We start from the raw sequence: 15,577 nt of genomic DNA, 5'->3' as shown, positions 1-15,577 counted from the left end.
AAAGAGCAGACAAGAGGTCATTGACAGAAACCACACCGGTTAGTTCCTGAGACATAAGAACATAAGAACTGTTCTGATTATATTACATTTGGATTTATACTGTTAAGCTGAATGATGAGAAAATTGCTAAAGAAATAATATAAAGCATTTAAATCTGACATGGAACAGAAGACTTGCTTGTTTCCTTGATTTCTTGCTTTGTGACTTTGTCTTGCTTTCTTGTTTTGTCTTGCTTTCTTGCATTCATGCTTTTTCTGTTTCTCTCTCTCTCTCTCTCTCTCTCTCGCCCTCTCCTTTTTTGTTCTGCATAAGTGAAACCAGAATCATATCTTCAGGGCATATTCCTAAGCAAATACATTTGGAGCAGAGGCCTGGAATGAAATTATGCCCCCCTACTGAAGCTGACAGTAGAGCTGCTTACTTTAAAAAGGGCAAAAATTCAACTGGGAGGGCAGTCTACCTCTTGTAAGAATGTAGTGCATTGAAGTGGGCAAAGAGAAAATTTATTACTAAACAGTACATGAAAGCAGCATTATATCTGAGAACATGTGTGCAAAACTCACAAAATTTAATATTATTGTTCCCATAGCAACAATAACTGTGCCACATTGCATACTTCTAAGGTGTAATTTCTACAAAAGCATATCATATAATAAAAAAGTATTTGATATGCAATGTATGAGAAAAAGGAACTGTATGGTCTATAAAATTGAGTTTCTTTATGTTGGTGTATTTAAATCATTAGGTATTTTTTCAATAGATTGAATAATTGCTATCTTGTTTAATTTTTATGTCCCGTATTGCATGACCATTAGTGCCATGAAGATAAGACAATGAGCATTATTTTAGACTTTGTGCTTGTTCTGCTTGTTCTGATTTTGGTAGCTGATAAGACATTTGACTGAGTACATACCATGGCAGTAGCTTTGTTGGGGAGAAAAAAATATCCAAAAATATTTTCTGATCTATAGGTGAGATTTAAGTTTTAAATCTCAGTAGAAATTTGAACCAGTGACCTCATGGCAGGGGGATTGGAGCTAGATGATCTTTAAAGTTCCTTCCAACTCAATTCATTATATGATTTTTAAATTAGAAAGTTCTCTATTCTGAGATATCTAGGTTTTCAAGGAAGGTATATTATTTACAAGATTCAAGCCCTGTGAGGTAATAGCACCATGGTTCACAGGAATGCCCCTGTTGGGACTCCCACCTGTAAAAGCAGCATGTCAGAAAATAGCTTGCTTGTTTTCTTGCTGTCTTATAAGGAGTGGTTGTAAATAGTTCCCAAGTACTCCCTGGTTGTTATGAAAGAAATTATTTTCCCATTATTTTAATTCCACATTTTTGGAAAGATAAAGTAATGTTTAGTATTCATTCCATATGTTGTATTTACTGAATAGAGACTGGAGTCTTTTATATGATTCATCTTTCAAACATGCAGCAGTCAAACTCTCACATTCTCTCAGACTGAGCACTGAGTTTCATAATTGCCATAAATGCTTTAAATTGAAATATGAGACTGAAGTGATTCAATACATTAAGAAAATTTGGTGTTATGGAAATCTACAGAAAACTGAGAATTGTACCTCTTGTATCAGGTGTATATCAACTGAATACAAATGATCTGGACATCAGAACATTATGTACTTGTCCATTCCTATTACTGACCTGTCTATAAAATATCCTGTCTCTTACAATTAAGCTGGAGATAGGTTTCACTCTAAAGTATTTCGTTTTCTTCTCTTTCTGCTGTCTATCTTCCTCAGCTTTTGTGCATTCTTTTTTATGGTGTGATATAGTAGTGGTAATAAATGCTAATGCTAATGTTATGGAGGCAGGAAAGGCTCCTTTACTGGTCATTATTGCTTTAATTTACCCATTCCAGATGTTTAATAGTGTTTTCATGATTTTTTCAGTGTGTTCAAAAGTTGCTACCCATGTTTTTGTATTTGAAGTCTATTTATGGTATATGTATTATTCACACATATATATTGTTTCCTAATTATCTCTAACCACAGGATTATCAAGTAAGTCTGGAGTTGTAGTTTCCTGCATAGAAAAAAAAAAAGTATTAATTTTATTTATATCTTCAGCCTGAAAAATCTGATACTTTCACCAATTAAATGCCTTATCACGTACCTTTCACTGGATTGGTGCTTGTATTAATGTGCTCTCAGAGGATATTTTTTATCACAAAGATTGTCATTCTTGAGAAGCAAGTATGGACCACAGCAGAGCTGTGTTGACAGAGGAATTTGCAGATAAAGGATATGCTTTCATGTGCTTTTCACAAAGCTACACTTTGTAACCCAGTTTGTGAAATGGCTGCATCTCAGACGTGTGGAGGAATCTTGCTGGCTGTTGTGAGTAAATGAGATCCTATGAAGAGAGTAGAGATCACAGAATCACAGAATTAACTAGGCTGGAAAGACATTTGCGATCATCAAGTCCAACCTATGACCTTACACCGCTTTATCAACTAAACCATGCCATTAAGTGCCACATCCAATCTCTCTTTAAACACTTGAAGGGACAGTGGCTCCACCACCCTCCTGGGAATCTTAAGAGCTTCCAGCTCTACAGAAGGGCTGTATCACAGTGAAACAGCACTGAAGGTTTTGTGATGTGTTCAATCGGAAAGGACACCAAGAATGTATTGGACAGACCAATCAGGCCTTGCTAGGTGCATCTGTCAGTTGCTGCTTGGGTTCTTAGGGTTGTTTCTTGTTCTTAGGGTTGCTGAGAAAAGTTGTGGAACTGGTCTAATATATATCAGCCTTTCCTTTGAGGAAGCATAAGGGAAGGGGTAAGTGTACAAAAGACAATATAATGGCCTGTAGAAATATAAGAAGAAAAAGAACAGCAAAAAAACCCCAAAAAAACAACAAAAAAAAAAAAAAACAAAAAAAACCCCAGCCCTACAAAAGTCTGAAATAGAAGTTATTTTTTTGATTCCTGTGAATCTAGTCTTTTTTATTTTCAGGTTGCCTCATAGCTGTCTTTAAGCTGTTATTGATATAACTGGGAAGTTGCTTAGTGCTGGCAGTGTGCAAGACTGTGTTAGAAATCCTGCTTTGTTCTTCCTTCTCAGTGTCTCTTCTGGTAGGTAGTTTTGATACTGCTAATACTTTTTTTTTAGTGCAGCAAGCGCTGTAGTATTTCCACAGGCAGATTTTTAGATTTGAGGGTTATTTCAGATCTACCAGCTGTTTTGCTGGTTGTTGCTTTCTACTGACTTTCCATACCGAGGTACTTGTTGTAACTCATCAGCTCAGAAGCTGAAAAATGAACTGATTGTGCACTGGAGAAAAGCGCATATTGTGCTTTTATGTCTTAGGATTTTGCCAATAGGACATAAAGTATGACTGTCCCTCTTCTAAACTAGGTGTTAACTAATTCATTGAATGGGAAGAGCTGGGAATTGCCTGGCAATGACTCTTTCTTTCCTATGCAACATTTCCCTACTTGCTCTCTCTCAAGGCCTGGTGAAATATAATAGAGCTCTAAAGGCATCGTCTCAAGAAATTCATGTGTGAGTTTTTTGCTTTGAATCAAATGTTTGAAGGGTCTTTTGAGCTGTCACATGTCTGTCAGATTATTCCTTTTTCTGTTGCAAAGATTCTCTGCTATGACAGAGAGAACGACTTGCTGAGGATTATGCAGTACTGCTTCCTTGCATAGCTGGGCATGAGGAATTAATTACAATCTTAAAGCTCAGCAGAAGTGACAGATTATGACTGATGGGGAATTGTGCTGGAGCAGCTCATCTGAAAGAAAGGCAGGGAAAGTTGGCTCCCTTGGCTCCCCTTGCACAGTTGGGAAGTATGTGTGTTTTAAAGCATGGCAAATGCAGTAGGAGTCTCTTCAGCCCAGCTCTACACTCCAGTGAAATATGCAGACCTTTGATTGCTTCTCTGCTATATGCCAGTACTTTATCCTTCACACAGACCCACTTCCAGTGGCCACAATACATCTCTGTCTGGCCACTGAAGAGGTGAGCAAGGTCCAAAATCTGAGTTAGCAGCTCTTGCTGCTGGTAGTTGTGACTGACTTGGCACATGTGGTACCAAAAACATGTTATTTTATTCCTACCTTTTTTTCTGTCATGATGTACTTCATCCCTGTGGGGAAAACCCTTGCAAATCCACTCATCTATGGACTTGAAGGAAGAAGCTGGCAGAAACATGCTAATATCAGTATTTTTGCTTTTCTATTTGTGGCCCATTGCCCCCGGTTCAGAAAAAATTGTTGTTTTTTTCTAGTGCTGAAGAACAAACATGAGGAACATGAGGAGATGCGACTGGGTTGTGAATGCCTAAGTTATTAGAACAGTGCACACAAATTATTTTCTCTTAATATACTAGAGTACCTACAATTGCTGGGAAAAAAATCGACAAAAATTGCAGTTAAAATCAATCCTTACAAATAAAGCCACACAAGTGGTCAAATAACGAAAATAGGGTCCTGTCTGTCACTTAGAAAATCTGAGTTTTGTTGAACAGCCCACACAAACCTATTATTCTTCATTACAAATTATTCTAATAAATGTGGATAGTCATGCTAAATCTTCTGTCTTTTACTGGCTTCTCTATATGGGTAGTAAAGTCTTGTATGAAGAAGTTATATATAGCTATGCTGTGTTCTTTCAAGAACAAATGATAAGTGTGTGACGAGCTTTGTTTTGGTTAGGACAACATTGCAAAGTTCTGTGAAAACATGCAAACAATTTCTGCTGGTTTGAGTCACCAGCCTTTGAAAACTGATTTAATAGTCTGGAATTGAAGTTTTAATCTTTAAGTAGTTTAATTCTATAAGGCATTAGACTGAAGTCTTATTCTTGATCCTTTTGCTTTTCATTATACCTGTAAAATTTCAGCTTTAAAATGTATACTGACAGAAGGCAATGGAAATTTTCAGAGTAATATTCAAGTAGTGATACATTTCATGTTTATCATTTTTTTCTTCTTTCTCACACCTCAGATTCAGCTTTTGGCTAAATTACTGAGTCTTACACTTTGCTAAAGCAAGTGGAGCCTCATATTCATTATTTCAAAATACATTTAGCAACATATACTTTTTGTGTTTTGATCCTAAATTTATAAATTTTTTCTGCCCATCATTAGTAGCAATATTTTTGACTTTTATTGATATTTTTCTTCTTTTCTGTTGTTTGTAAATAAGAATTTGGAGTTGGTGTCTGTCTCAGACTATTTTGACTAGGAGGCTTCCCATCATTGTACTCTCACTTATTTAGCACCATCTGATCATGCTGATAACACTTTTCTTTCTAGAAATACCAGCATGCTGGGATTTTCTGTTGCTATACAAAAATATCTATTTTTTCCCAGTCTCATGATGTAAGACTGTAAAGCAAAGTCAGAAATGCTTCCTTTGTAGCACTTTGTGTCTTAAAAGAAATACAAAAATTCCCTTCTTGACAAGTATTTCTTAGCACTGCAAGACTCAGTAGACTGTTCAGCATACTTGTGTTCCTGCTAATGCAAGGGAATGACAAGGAAGTTATTGTTATGGCCAGATGCAGAATTAGATTTTCTCTTGATATTTAAAATGATCAAAGAATAATTCTGAGGACTTTTTCAAGAATTACTATTGAATGAGCATTTTCTTGGTTCAGTAACATTAAATGGGAAAATGTATTTGAGAAGGAGAATGTGAGAAATACAGCAATTTAATGAAATATCAATTGACTCAGTGATGTGAGGTTATTGAATGCAGTGGAAGTATTAATGAGGGCAGTGCCCTTTTCTTTTGCAGGTAATTCAGATTATCTTTTTGATGATCTTTGGTATGAAAAGTTTACTGCTTTTGCCGGCTTTTCATTTTTACAAAACAATATGAAATTTCATTGGTTTGAGAAAAAAGAAAACTGGTATTAACATCTACTCTTACTAGCAAAGATCACCTATATAAATCTTTTTAGGCTCCAGGAAGCATTTCTTTACTATTTCCCAGCACTGGGCTGCATATAACTGGGCTCTTCCAGAAAAAATGTTTATACATGAGCTCATGTGGCAAACAGAAGGCTGCTCTGAAAAGTATCAGACTTTTCCTAAATTAAGGGTTTCTCTTTATTAGATTTCTGCTGATCTAAATGTGTAATTCCAAAGCTGAAAAACTAAGAAAATATTCAAAATGTAGAACAGCCTTAACAGTGTAGGAGTGCAATACCCCTAAATGATGCAGTCAGTTCTTGCTTCTTGAGATATGATTTTAAAGATGGGCATAGAAAGAGGTTAAAAACAACAAAAGCAATGCTAGTGGACCAGTTGAGCTATTAATCAAATCCCACAGTACAGAAGCAGAGGCATTTTACATGGGAGATTGGTCTATAAAAGACAGAAGAAAGACTTTGTGCAGCAGATAGTTAACTTCTAGAATTTGTTGCCTCAGGATGCTTTAAAGGCAGACAATATAACAGATCAGTAAGCAGATACTGAAACAAATGGACAACCATGTACAATCAAACATCTGTGATAGATTAAATCTCAATGTTCATGGAGATTAGTCAAGCTAATGTGTTTTACCTGGGCACTGTCTGCTTTTCCAGTTGTCTGGAGACAGACTATTGGCCTATATGGACTGCTGCTCAGACACAGAAATAATGCATTTCTTGTAATCTTCATAATGATGAGTAATGATTTTTGGATGTACCACAACACTATCTTATACACCAAGAAAAATAGCATCTATGATGCTATTAGATTTACATCTAATTAGATTTGCATCTAATAACACAAAAAAGATTTTTTTTTGCTTCTTATTCAAATTGCAATTGTTTATTTCCATAATTTGAAAGTTCAGTCTGAAAGACCACCACCAGTTCAAAAGTAGGTATCTGCAGTCTTCTACATATATATGTTCATATCTTGTAGGAGAAGACATATGAAACCTATTACTTTTTAGGATTTTTTACTGAATTGAAATATTTATATTTCTCAATATTTTTATTATTTTTATTAAACTTCTCAATTATGTTTTTGATAGTAGTGTTCTTTAAAAAAGAAAGTACACTTCTAAAGGAAAAGTAATAAAAGACCTTTTTAAATATTATTCCCTAACAAACATAAATAGAAGGAGATGTGACATTCCAGGCTTCCATTGTAAAAAGAATAACATCTCTCTCCCTTCCATAAAAAAAAAAAAAAAAATCAAAACAAAATAAACAAACAAAAACCGCCTTGAAAACACGTAGGGTTCCTCATTTTGCATAGGCTACCTAAAGCAGATTAGAAAATTTTAATACCTATGATTATTTGTCCTAGGCAATAAAGAAAGTATAGCAATTAGCTCCTTTGTGAGAGGTGTGTGGCTGGGGAATTATTTCTAACCATTGGACCTAGGCAGAGGTATTGCCAGACTCTTTTAGCTGTCACAGGCCTCCAAGAGTTTAGCCCAGTAAGCTGTAACAGTGATGAGGAGGCAAGGCTGCTGTGACCATCTCTGTCACCACTTTTTGAAAATAAGAGCATTATTCCTCATTCAGAATTTCCCTAGGATAGGAACAGGCCAACAGGGTTGTCCAAGGTGGTCGATGCTGTAATTTCCCCCTCTGGGAAACAAAGAATTTTAAAACTTTTTGTTTTCTCCTCTGCTCCTGTGCACTTCTTCCTCCTCTCACAGAACCTGTTTGTTGGAAGACTGGCCTGGCCAGCAAAGGCTGAGTAAATACTCAGAGTAGGTAACCAAAGGTCAGCCTGCAACTTCTCCCACAGAAGCTTGTGATAGTTTCTGTCACAAAAGTAATGGCAGAACAGCTAAGGGAGAGGATTTGGGTGAGTAGAAAAAGTGAGTTCAAAGAGGAAGAATTTTGTAGAGAGAGAGCTGTGTTTAATAATTGCAGATTCTGCAGGCTAGAGTTTTGCTGCTGAGCCAAATTTTAAAATCCACAACTTAAAAACTGGAAAAAAGTTTGATCATGTCTTTTCTTAGGCTGGCAAAGGCATTACTGAAAGGAGCATTTCTACATGTGTTGCAGAAAGAGAGAAAATAGAAACCATTACATATCAGGTGAAGTTTTCATCTTAGTAGTGTAACACATTTGAAATTCACTTCAAAACCATTGTCGTTGACTCCTTAAAATGTGCTTAAAACTAAAACCTTCTCATTTAGTTCAATATTAATAAAAAGAGGGTGTAGGGTGAAGGAATTAATATTTTTGATTGCAATACCTCTTTGGGCCGTATGTGTCCTCCCATTACTACAGGTATAATTTCCAATCTGACAATGATGTCAGGGTTTGGTAATTCACTTAGATTACTATTCTAGCTAGTAAGTTTTTACCTTGGCAAAATGATGAAGCTAATGATAATGAATTTAACAAATTATTCCCATCTAATATATGATTTAATATGATACTGTAATATCTGCTAATGATATTAGCAAAAACCTCTCATATTAATTATCAATATAATCTAATAGAGAAATGTGAGAAGGTAATGAAATTATACACTTATGTGGTTAATGGGATTTTTATCAAAAGTACCAAAGTGAATAATTTTCATAATCTTAACTTGAAAGGGCATAGTGTTAGAATGAGACAGATTCACAAGTGAAAGATTTGTAGAGAAAAATGAAATATTTTATGTTTTCTTTCTCCTGAATCAATTAGCTGGTTAGCCATCTAAATGAAAGTTATGCAACTGATAAGGATTGCTCTGTTTTTCAACACAAAGTCACTGTTTTGTATTTGCTGCAAATTTTATCCTGAAAGTAGTTATAGTTCTTCTGATTAAGAGAATATGGTGAGCAAAAAATGAAGTAGTTTCAGTATTCCAAATGGCAGTGACAGATTTGTGTAAAAGTGTGTAGTAATTTCTATTGCCATACATCTAGTATATGCAGTTATCTTTAGATAGTATCTATTTTTAATAAATTGAGAAATACATATTGATTTTAAATACAGAATTTTCTAATACTCATTTTAAATAATAGTGCTCTCAATATTGTTGGAGATAGTAATGTAAGTTATAAATGGAGCTTGTAAAAAATATGGTCCTTGAACAGATTTTCCTCAGTACCTTCGCAGTATTTTGCTTTAGATTTAATCAATCTGGGGGAAAAAACCCAAACAAAACAAAACCCAAAACCAACAACCAACTAACAACAACCCTCCCCCACCAAGAAAAGAAAAACCAAACAGAACACCCCAAACCCAACCCTGATTCTGGAATTACCTCTATTATTTCAAAAACAGGTTTGCAAAAGTCATCCATAGCTTCATTAAAATTCAACAAAATTGTATTTTCCTGAACGGGTTGAGGAGATCTGCTGTGGAAAGGATCATAAAATAAGAATGTTGCTAGAGCTAGAACAGATGGAAGGGAAAAGAAAGGGGCACACAATATAAAGGTTATAGGGTGGAAGGCCCAAGTACAAAACCATTCACGGATGTTGCAGGAGAAATGATGAAGTCGTCTCTGTGAGGGAAGCTACTGTTAGTTGATATTCTTAGCAGTGGGAGTAAATGAGTTCTGCTTTGCTGGGACAAACAATATTAAATGCTTCATGCCTCCTGACTAGGTAAGCAAAACTCTCAGGAACAGAGGGAAATTCCTGTGCTGCTGAGTGTTATGTGCATGGGGATGTGCAGTGGCCTTTTACAGTTCCTGAAGGGAGGTAGTATGAATTGAAAAAAAATACAGAAAAACAATGTGAGGCTGGAAATAGGAATCATAAAAAGTGACTGCAAATGAATGAAAAGAAATTTTACCCAAGGAGAAATTATTTCCTTAAAATCCAGATCCCTTGGCATTGCTGGTAAGTACAACCTCTAGAACTCTACAGTTCATAAGACATAGAAAAGAGCTTCTGTCAGCTGTAGTTTCTTTTGAATCAGCGTACAGACTGCTTGCCAGCACCAGGGTAACATACCTTTGTGATGCAAACATCTACATATTGGTAAAAGTATTAAGAGGGGCAAAACCTAGGCCCTAGGTATATACTGTACCTTTAAAGCACAGGAAAATAAATTCTAGGAATGCTATCAACTCATATCATTATCCAAGATCAAATTAAATTATAGCTTTGGGAAACATTCTTAGTAAATGGCAGAAATCATGAAAATCTTCTCCAGAAAGAGATATATGAAGGTAAAGAGCCCTGAGACAAAGAATTTATTTTATCATGTGTATTGGTCATACAGAACAGCAGTAGCTGCTTCCTCATTAAAAAGCATAAGAGTATTTTGAGGATATTTTGAAAATTCAGGAAAGAAGGAGGAAAGAAACAACAGGAAAATTAATTGCATTGACATATACCTTGAACATAAACTGGAACGATTATCTGGGAAATTATGTGATATTAAGGGAGTTAAGAGACAAATTTCTCCTTCTAAGTCTGGTATATTTTGGTCAAACATATCTGGATTCATAAGTATGATTAGTATCCTTTTCTGGTAAATTGATCTGTGAAAGATACTTTTTGCTCATAGCAATGATGTCATAAATTTTGTGAATCTCACAATCAATGATCTCATATCTTTTCACTCCTATAATTATTTCTAGTCTCTTTCTTGTTACATTGCCCTCTCATACAAATGAGGTGTTAACAAGGCTTGAAATGAATCTAATCTCTCTAGTAGATGAACTGGCTCATTCTTTGTCCTTTCAATCATATTATGATTTTAGATAAATATGCCAAAATCTAGTAATTTTCCTGAATATCACGTGTTTTAAAGGTTGTTGACTGCATTATGCTGATGCTGGTGAAGCAAGTAATGGGTAAATCACTATTTTTTTAAGAATGACATGCTTTGTGAGAAATTATCTAATTAATGAAGCAGAACTACAACATCTCCTGTACTTTCCATATCAGATTTCTACTTATTTGTAGCCCTGTTGAGATACTGGAACCTGCACTGGTGCACTTTGGTAGGAATGCTGTGGCTGGGAAAAAAAGAGATAGCATTTGTAGTTCAGTTTTCTTTAACTGCTTTGTGTAAAGGGGATGTTTTTTAATCTTAATTCTGTTCCAAATGAGGAAACCAGTAAATTAGTGTTCATTTTTCCTGAGACTTCAAAATATTTGATGGCAAAAAGTACAACAGTTTATACAACCAAAAAATTACCCAATTGTAGGCAGAGGGAATCTCTGCCTCCATAATGGCTATTCTTAATATCACTGAGTGGATTATTTTGTTTCGGATTGTGTCATCTCTGTCATTTACATGTCTTCCTTTGTGGGTTCCCTTCTCAATATAGCAGGTCTGGCAATGCTTATGAAGGAATACTGGAAGCATTAAGAATCCTCCAGCACTTTCCAGGTTCTGAGTTTGGATGCATTTTTTATAGTCAGGCCTGTCAATAGCTGGTGGATCTGTAGGTTCCACCAGCTATTGACAGGCCTGACTATATGGAAAACATTTCAGCTCTGAGGCAAAAGCTAATAGCTGCACACAGCTGAAGAATATTCCCTAATCTATTTGCTTACTCTCATGCATAGTCTGTAGGTGTCCTTCACAAAAAAAAAAAAAATTAGTTGCTTCATAAATATAACACTGCCTTTATATCTTTATGTATGTGTAAGGGAAGAGTTAAAGTAGGGAGGCACAGATGGCTGTATGTGTGTGTTGGAAGTGAAAAAGGAGATTTCTTAGGAGCTGGAAGGTGTTTAGTGTCATGTGTAAGATTCCCTGCAGTGATACTAATATAACTTACATGTTATATTGCAGTAAGGTTCATGTTTTGGGAGCTGGGTGTCACTTGAAATTGAATATCTTAGCATTTGTTCATTCTGTGGATTTGATTTAGATGGATGTATGTGGAAAAAGTTCCACATTATGGTGTGTTGAACCTGGCTTAATGCCCACCAAAGCTGCTTATCACTCTCCTCCTCAGACATGAGAGAAAAAGTGGAACAAAAGTCCTGGAGGTGGGGATAAGGGCAAGCAGAGATCACTCACCAGTTACCATTTTGGGCAAAATGGACTCAGCATACACTAATTTCCAGGGAAATTAGTGCATTTTATTACCAAGCAAATCAGAGTAGGGTGATGAGAAATAAACCCAAATCTTTAAAACGCCTTCTTCCATCATTCCCTTCTTCCTTGACTCAAGTTTACTCTACATTTTTTCTCCCTCTTCCCTTGCAGTGGTGCAGGGGAACTTGAAATGGGTGCTGTGATCATTGCACCACATCTATGCTGCTCCTTTCCCCTCAGGGAGAGGATTCCTCACATTCTTTTGCTTGATCTTGGTGTTTCTCTGATGGGACAGTCCCCAACATGAACTTTTCCAGCATGACACCTTCTCACACTTTGCAGTTCATGAACTCCAGCAGGTGTCCCTTCCATTCAGTGCATTCCTTCAGGAGCAGACTGCTCTAGTGTAGGTCCTCTGTGGGGTACACAACAGGGTAGTGTAGCCCTGTGGGGGGCTGCAGGGAAACCTACTCCAGCATGGACTCGTCTCTCCATGGGGCCACATGACTGCCAGGACCCTGCTCCAGAGTGGGCTTCCCTTGGGGTCACAGTGTCCTTCCAAGCATCTGCTTGATCCATTGTGGGGTCCTCCGTGGGCTGCAAGTGGAACTCTGCTCCACCATGGACCTCCATGGGCTGCAGAGGCACAGCCTGACTCATCATGGTCTGCACCAGGATCTGGAAGGGAATTTCTGCTCTGGTACCTGAGCCACCTCCTCCTCCTTTGTCACTAACCCTGGTGTGTACAGAGCTAAAATATAATATCACTCTCTTGGTGAAATTACCATTGTAGAGCAACTTTTCCCCCTTTACTCCATTATCCCACAGGCCCTATCACTGCTGCAGAGGGGCTTGGCCACGGCCAGCAGTGGGTCCATCTTGGAGCTGGCCAGCATTGGCCTTTTTGGACATGGAAAAAGCTTGGGACAGCTTCTCACAGAGCCACCCCTGTAGACCTCATGCTACCAAAACCTGGCCATGCAAGCCCAATAAACATGTACAGCAATTCATGTTGCTTGGAGAAAGTTGTTCTCAAGTGTGATAGAGACTACCTATTTTACAAGAGTTTGTATTTTTGTTTCATCTCCTCTGCAACAGGACATTATCTACAGTGTTCGTTCCCTGTTGACACCCAAAGATATGCAGATTGCGGAGACCTTTGGATTTCTCAAGGTCAAATCAAACTGAAGGGAATCATTCCTCATCCAACTTAACCGAGCCAAGTTGCTTGCTTTGGCACTGCTGCAGCATCCTAAAAAAGCAGATTTTTCTTGCTTGTGGGCAGGTGGTTAGAATACCATATAGAGCTCATTTTTGACTGTCAAGATTGAAATTATTCCTCAGCCAAGGATAGCTATAAGTACATCTGTTAGCTATTAAATTGTGGAGAAAAAAAAAAAAAAAACTTTGCAAAGGTTCAAAATGTACCTCATATGTAAGAAAAAAGTAAATCAGAATTTCAGACCAACTTCTGTAAAAATGTCTAAAAAGATAAATGCAATTCCATTATGCTCTGAACAAGAAAACTGCAGCTCTGGTAGACCCTGTTCTTAAGGCAATGAGACTACAACTGCAGTTTGAGCAACAGCAGCACAGGTGATTATTACTAATGTCTCGAAGACTTCCGTAAAACCTGAAATTATTCTTTTGCTCACACCAGTATGGTTTTTGACATATGTTTGTGTTCTATATATCAAAATCTGGGTAGTTTGATGTCTTTGCCTGTAATATTGCTAAAGCAAACCATTTAAATGGGAAGAATAAGAGGTGTGAAATATTTTTTATTTTTTATTCTAAGATAATAAATTTAAGAAAATGAAAGACTACTCTTCATTAGTAGAGGCTTTATGAAGTTCAAGAGATTGTTCAGTAATTATAACTCATCCTAATGAACTAGATATGAAATTAACAAATACTAAGCTAATTATTACTTACAGCAATTTTTCTCTTAAGAATTCATCCAGATATCTTCTAAATTTAATTAAAAACTTCATGTGTGAGAGCTAACAGAGGTCATGGTTACAGTCAGTCAGAGAAATGAGTCTAAGGATGTTCAACTAAGAAAGAAAAAGAGAAGTTTGTAATGCTTTCAAAATATATTATTGCGTGCAAGTCCTTTGTAGCAAAGACCTCTCACAAGGAATTTATGTAAAATTCCTGATGAGCTAGTCGTGCTTTTAAATTGGTATTTGCTTTTAGTTTTGCAGCCATTGTTGAAGAGTGCTAGAAGCATTCTAAAGTATTTTTTCACTTTGAATTGTATTTATTTTTCACTGAACTATTGATCATTACACTTACAACTGTTATTCATTCACACAGATATAAACCCTCAAATGTGATAGCAGTCTGCAAGGCTCTCCTAAGAAAAAGGGTGGAGTCAACACTTCTCAAAAATGCTTGTGTTAGTAAATTGGCCTTGTAAAATTGCACAAAGTGATGGACAATAGTTTTATTTCAGAATGCCCAGCTAAAATGTTTAACTAGTGAAACAAATAAATGGTAGCTTGTACATTTAGACCAGGAGCCATGTGGCCACTGCAACACACACATGTGGTCTTTTCCTTGCAATTTTGGTCAGAGATTAAAATTTCTGCAGGATTCATGGAAGAGAGGGACTATGACTAATTCTGACTATGAATCAATTTGGATTCTCTTCTTAGGAAAGAAAACCAAGTTTGTGTTTTTTTATTTTAAAAATATTAGCATAGTCTCTGCAAGAGTAGTTAAAAATAACCTACCATAATGAACCAAACATGACCTTCTAAAGCATATAGCCTGGTTTGTTTGCAGCAATACTTTATTGCTCTATTCTGGAGTAACTCAAAAATGAAATTATTTTAAAAATTAAAACCAATATCGAGAAACAGATGGTCCAGCTCACTGTAACATGAGCCTTTGCTGTAGTTTGTTATCAATGCATGCAGTAAAAATCTTGAATAGAAGTTTGTTTTCAAATTCCAGAGTGTTCCACAGGACAGTGTTTGCAATAGGATTTCTAGAAAGAATACAGAGTGCCCAGATAACTGCCCTATGCAAATGCTGCAGTAAGATTTTGAAGCAATTGCTCTAGGAAAATAGATTTTCTTGCCTTTCTTCTGTTCACAGGTATGAGGGCCCTTATTTTTTACAATATATCTTCTTTATTTTTTTAGCCTACACATAGGCAAAATTTGATGATTTATATAACCAATACATGAAATGGCAGTATGTTTTACATTTAACTGCTGAGTTTAAGGGATTTACTCATGAAGTATCACTCCTATCTACTAAAGTAAACAATTACAACTGCTGCTTTTGTTTCTTTTCCGTTTCTTTTTTTCTCCCCTATTCCCTTAATATGTTTATTAACATTGTAAATTTTAATTCTATTTCCTCTAAGTGAAAACTACTTGTATACAATAATCCGCTTTTTCAGTATGAGAATTTATATATAATTCCTCTTTAATCACTACAAGAGACATTATTTTTTCACAATTGTAGAAAAATATTCTGGTTTATGATGCTTATCTCAAGAGAAGAAAATAAATGTGTATTTACCATGTTTTAGAAATAATAAAAAGAACCAATTATAGTTAATTGCACACTGCAATCTTTCTCTTTTTGCCTTAGGCCTTAAAGAACACACCATACACCTGTGTT

The 15,577-nt window shown here is 36.1% G+C and overlaps 1 protein-coding gene across 2 annotated transcripts in view; it reads left to right on the top strand.

The window, feature by feature from the left end:
- The window catches only part of IMMP2L (inner mitochondrial membrane peptidase subunit 2), a 408,104-nt gene that overhangs the window by 297,522 nt on the left and 95,005 nt on the right, over positions 1-15,577 (top strand). The gene's annotated exons all lie outside the window — the stretch shown is intronic.

Source organism: Ammospiza caudacuta, chromosome 5 (assembly GCF_027887145.1).
Source record: "Ammospiza caudacuta isolate bAmmCau1 chromosome 5, bAmmCau1.pri, whole genome shotgun sequence".
NCBI classification, from domain to species: Eukaryota; Metazoa; Chordata; class Aves; order Passeriformes; family Passerellidae; genus Ammospiza; species Ammospiza caudacuta.
The sequence above is the reverse complement of the archived record's forward strand: the minus strand, read 5'-3'. Positions and strand labels throughout refer to the sequence as shown.